Genomic DNA, 6,047 nt, shown 5'->3' with positions numbered 1-6,047 from the left:
TACCTAAAAGTTTTTGTTCTGAACATAATCCATCCATTAGGTCTGAAAAGTACACGCTATCAGTCCATTATACTTCAGTGATAGATTAGAGCCAAAGTGAACTGACTAGAAGTAAACTGAGTAGTAGGTATATTGGCCTGGGATGTCAGAGGTCCGGGTTTGAATACCGCTGTAACATCTAAACCATTCATTGATCCTTCTAATTTTTATGTACCTATCTCTTCTTTTACCCTCCCCCCACTTCTTTTCCTCCTTCTCTCTCTCTCTCTAACTTTCTCTTCATTTCTGTCTTTTCTACTCTCTCTCTTTCTCTTTTTACCTCCCTCCCTCTCTCTCTTTCTATCCTTCTCTTTCGGTTCTCTTTCTCTCTTTCTAACCCCCTTTGTCTTTTACTCTTCTCTTATCACTCCCTCTCTTTCTCTTGATTTCTCTCTCTCTCTATCTCTCTCTCTCTCTCTTTCGTACCCTCTCCTCTCTCTCTTCTCTCCTTCTTTTTCTCTCTTTTCCACTCTCTCCCTCTCCTCACTCCTCGGTTCTCTTTCTCTCTTTCTAACCCCCTTTGTCTTTTACTCTTCTCTTATCACTCCCTCTCTTTCTCTTGATTTCTCTCTCTCTCTCTCTCTCTCTCTCTCTCTCTCTCTCTCTCTTTCATCCCCTCTCCTCTCTCTCTTCTCTCCCTCTTTTTCTCTCTTTTCCAATCTCTCTCTCTCTCTCCTCTCTCCTACTCTATCTTGTCTCCCATCCTTTCTCTCTCTCTCTCTCTGTTTTCCATCTTGTTATAAAATCAATAGGACAAGGTCTGGTTATGTGTTTCTCCGAAATCCAAAGCTCTTGAGAATTATGATTTGTGTATTGTGTCCTTGGATATTCCATTTTTCTCCGCCTCCCACTCTCCTTCTCTTTTTCCCCGATATAGGACAAGGTCTGGTTATGTGTTTCTCCGAAATCCAAAGCTCTTGAGAATTATGATTTGTGTATTGTGTCCTTGGATATTCCATTTTATTTTTCTCCGCCTCCTTCTCTTTTTCCCCGATATCTCTCTCACTCACTTCTTCTCTCTCTCTCACACACACACACACACACACACTCCTTCTCTCTCTCTCTCTCTCTCTCTCTCTCGCTATCTCTTGTCTTTCTTCCTCTCTCTTCCTTCTGCCTTTCTCTCTCTCTCTCTCTCTCTCGCTATCTCTTGTCTTTCTTCCTCTCTCTCTTCCTTCTGCCTCTCTCTTACTCTCGCTCTCACACAACCCACTCCTCCCTTGGGGCAGTTGCCCCTACACCTATATAAGCCTCGGAGTGGGCTTTTTGTGTTTGGAGTTAAACTGGAACAAACTACTAGGAGTGAGAGGTTTTATCAAATCACGAAAAAAGGGGAGTTGATGAGAGGAAGGAACAGAATAGGAATAGAAATAGAAGATAGTGCTATCATGTATTTGATTTTCGTGGTCCCTAGTTGGCCAAATTCGAAAAAAATTAAAAATAAAACAGTGTTTCAGAGTTACACACAAAGACGTAAAATCTAACTAGCCAGTCTAGTGAGTTTGGAAGGTAGCTGGCTCGACTGACTTGTTAGACCGGCCACTCCTGACAGGTACGCCTGAACAGGGCTGCCAGTCTGGTCTACATTGTACCTGCTGAGCGCACACACTATCAGGTAATAATAATAATAAAAATCTTTGGTTAATTGCGCCAGGGGCGCTTCGAACTCATGACGTTCGCGCGCCTCCCGGCACGCTTGATTAAAAGTTCTGTTCATATTCTATTTTGGGAAGATGATGATGGGGGGGGAAAGATTTTCGCATGTGGAAATGAGTTTAGCAAAGCACATCATACGAGACACAATGGGGCCCCCTCCTCTTCCCTCCCCCTTCTCTCCTAAGAGTCCCTCCCTCTCCCTCTCCCTAGACAGAACAATGGCAATAATAAGGGAAAACTTACGTAATGACAGAGAAGAAACTGAGGGAGAGAGAGAGAGGAAGGGGGGGAGGGAGGGAGAGGAGAGAGGTTTAAGGAGGGAGGGAGATAATAACGGAAAGAGGGAGGAATAGAGGCTGAGAGGAGGGAGGAAATAGGGAAAAGTAGAAATGAGGGAAAGGAAGAGACAGATTAGGAGGAGGGAGAAGAGAGAGGAGAGAGGGAGGGGAAGAAGAGGAAAGAGAGGGGAAAGGGGAGAGAGAGAAAACTTGTATGAGTATGAAAGGGCATATTATTATGAAGAATACTTCAGAGCGAGAGCTATTGTCAAAGATCGTTGTGCATATTGCCAAGATACTTTTACTTGTATGAGTGCCGTAAAAATATATGCGATTATGCAATGTGCCAAGCAAGATAAATTAGTGGAGATGCCTGCTGCCCCAGTTCTTCTAGACCTGCGATAAACTGTGGATGGAAAAGAAGAAAGTATGTACCTAACTACCTAAAACCCAAAGTACCTATTACCTCTAGGTGTTAACTAAAAAAGATCAGACAGGGAAATGTGTACCTACTTTGAAATTTCCAACCCATCTCAAGCGAACCCGAAATTGGCGTTGCTTTTTCTCACGGAATTTTATCCTCAATATAATTTGAGAATTTGACCACAATAATAGTAGTAGCCTACTGCTGAAGTAAAGGGACTTTTCAGTCCTATGTGAGCAGTATAAATAAGCACTATTATTATTATAAATTTGTGAATTTCCATAACAATAAATGTAAGAGAAATGACTAATACTCTTCACTGGGTATTGTCATCTCGGTTGGTAGGGTTACTAATTAGGACTTGAATAGGTACAGCAAGGCTATAACTCGTAAAATATACAAGTTCCCAAAGGCTCACTGAGGCAACATTGCGCGTGGTTATTATCCGGAATCATTGAAAACTTGGAGCTCATTTTGTTCATATTGATTGATGTTCAATTTCAATCAATAAAATAATCAGGATTTAGGTATCTTTGTGCTTTGTGGTAAGGGTAGGCCAAGCCTTTCCAAAAAAATTGTGGATAATGAAGGATAGCCTTGCACTCCAAGCATAGGGCCGAAACTCTTTGACTCCATCAGGAATCGATGGAAATTTCTAACGAGCATCTAACTTTATTATCTGTCTATATCGTTTGTACGTCCATCCTATCCTGTCTGTATCTGAAGCTAGACCAACTTTTACGATTACATACCAATCTAACAAGCTCCTTCTACAGTCTACATTATAGGTAGGTACTTATACAATACCTACACACAAAAGCTATTTAAAGCTTCACTGGATAAAACATCAACTTCACTATCTAACGATCTAATGTACCTAATATCTACCTAACTATACAATATCTAATACCCATATATCTAACAAGGTACCTTTATATCCATCTATTTAACTAGGTACCTATCTAATCAGTATTTTACTACAGGTACTACCTAGGTACCTAACTATGACCTATAGGTATTGCCAATAGTCTTCCTTCACCCAATTTGCACATTGGTTTGGTGGCTTTGGTCTTACTTGGAGGGTGATGGCTGACAACGTTTTGTACTAGAGTAATGGAGTTCCTATTAATATAGCTATGCTGACTACTGCTTGTAGTTCCAAACACACATTTACTACTTGTATTTTCCTTTCGGAAAAGATTCCGATGGAGCGCCATCTTGGATTTCCTGTTATCTAGTACAGGCGCTACCAAGCTAAAAGAGGGGAAAGGAGCTTCAGAACAGGAGGAATTCTAAAAGGGAAATACCTACAACTAATCTTCTACAATGAGTACGAAGCTTACCCTCCAAAAAGTCCGAAATTTTTGTTCCAAGGCAAAATGAATCTGTTTTCTTCAATCATAAATACCTATTTGTTTATACACTTTTTTCCTTAAATCTTATTTTCTCCTAATCCTTATATCCTCATAACATGATGATAATAATAATAATATAAATCCCCTCCCTCTCAGGGGTTCCCAAAATTTGGCCACCCACCGCCGCGCGCCGCGCCGTAATTTCAGCACTACTCGGAATCATATTATTATTCATATTTCTTTCTTTTCTTCTTTCACAAAGTTAAAGTTCTTTTCAAAATTAACAAGCCAAAAAGTTTGCCGAGTTCTTCCAGAAGATGAAAGAAAAAAAAAAAAAGAATGGAAATGTAAAGAAGCAAGAAAAGGGAGGAGGAGGAGGAGGAGGAGAAGAAGAAGAAGAATAAGAAAAAGAAGAGGAGGAGAAGAAGGAAGGAGAATAATAAAAAAATATGGTGTGAACATCATACGACTTTCCTTATCCTATTATATGATGCTTATTTGAGTGTTCTTGGTTTTTTTTAAAAAAAAAAAAAAAAAAAAAAAAAAAAAAAAAAACAGAGGTTTTTCTTTCTTGAAACCATTATTTCTTCTTCTTCCTCTTCTTCTTCTTCTTCCTCTTCTTCTTTTTCCTCTGCTTCTTCTTCCTCTTCCTTTTCTTTGGAAAATGAAATTTATCTTCTTGGTAACTTTTTTTTTTCTTCTTCACCCAATTTGCACATTGGTTTGGTGGCTTTGGTCTTACTTGGAGGGTGATGGCTGACAACGTTTTGTACTAGAGTAATGGAGTTACATAATAATATAGCTATGCTGACCACTGCTTGTAGTTCCAAACACACATTTACTTGTATGTTCTTTCTGGAAAAGGAAGCTCTTCCGATGGCGCGCCATCTTGGATTTCCTGTTATCTAGTACAGGCGCTACCAAGCTAAAAGAGGGGAAAGGAGCTTCAGAACAGGAGGAATTCTAAAAGGAAAATACCTACAACTATAATCTTCTACAAGGAGTTACGAAGCTTACCCTCCAAAAAGTCCAAAACTTTGGTTCCAAGGCAAAATGAATCTGTTTTCAATCATACCTTTTTTATGCACTTTTTTCCTTGTCTTTTTCTCCTAATCCTTATAGCTTATAAGAGAGGAAGGAGGAGATGGAAGAAGAAGAGAGAGGAAGGAGGAGAAGGAAGAGGAGGAGAGAGGAAGGAGGAGAAGGAAGAGAAGGAGAGAGGAAGGAGGAGAAGGAAGAGGAGGAGAGAGGAAGGAGGAGAAGAAAGAGGAGGAGGAGAGAGGAAGGAGGAGAAGGAAGAGGAGGAGAAGAAAGAGGAGGAGGAGAGAGGAAGGAGGAGAAGGAAGAGGAGGAGAGAAGAAGGAGGAGATGGAAGAAGAAGAGAGAGGAAGGAGGAGGAGTAAAAAAGTTAGGAGGAGAAAGAAGAGAGCTCAAAATTTTTTGGGGAGCAATAAATCTGAGCGCGGCAAAAGTTTAGGTACTTTTTATCCGGAAAGTTGAAATAAAATTTTATTTATTTCAAGTACCTGATCTTTCGCTTTTATAACTCTGTAAAATTTTCGCCATTTCTTTATCTCTCTCTTTCTCCTTTTTTCTCTTTCTTTCTCTCCTTATTCCTCTTTTATCTCCCTAAATCTCTTTCTCTTTTCCTCTTTCTTTAACTCATTCCCTCTCTTTCTCTTTCCCTCTTTCTCTTTTCTATATATCCTTTTTATCTCTCTCTTTTTTTTCACTCCCCCTTTTCTTAACTAGACATATCTCTCTCCCTCTATCTATCTCTCTTTCTTTATTTCCCTCTTTCTAATCTTTCTTTTACCTCCTTTATAACCTTTCTGAACTCCCCTCTCTTGACTAAAAATCTCTCTCCTTCTTATTCTCTCTCTCTCTCTTCCTTGAACATTTATAGGTACACTCCTAAAAAATATTATGAGTAGCTATGATCTACGACTTTTTTGGAACTGTGCGGAAAAAAAGATGTTTTAAAAGTTGAAATGTTTTCCCATAAAAGTAGATTTTTATTTTCTGAGGGGCAAAGAGGGTTATGATATAAATGGGATAAGGTTTAAAATGGGTTTCTGGCAACAGGAAGGTACTTGAGTTAATTTATCACCGGAAATATGAAATAGGTACCTATGCAAAGAGTACATATGAAATTTGGAGAAGTTATAGTACCCCTATGCAGTGGAATAAGTTTTCTTGGGCTGAAGCTTGACTTTGGACATAGGGGTGAACCGTTCCGTCCGCGCTAAATTCCAAATAATTGTGCATGTGAAAATAGATAAATTTTGTGAATAC

The sequence above is a fragment of the Diaphorina citri genome, unplaced genomic scaffold, assembly GCF_000475195.1.
Source record: "Diaphorina citri unplaced genomic scaffold, Diaci psyllid genome assembly version 1.1 scaffold2408, whole genome shotgun sequence".
Classification (NCBI taxonomy): domain Eukaryota; kingdom Metazoa; phylum Arthropoda; class Insecta; order Hemiptera; family Psyllidae; genus Diaphorina; species Diaphorina citri.
Note: the sequence above shows the minus strand (reverse complement) of the source record.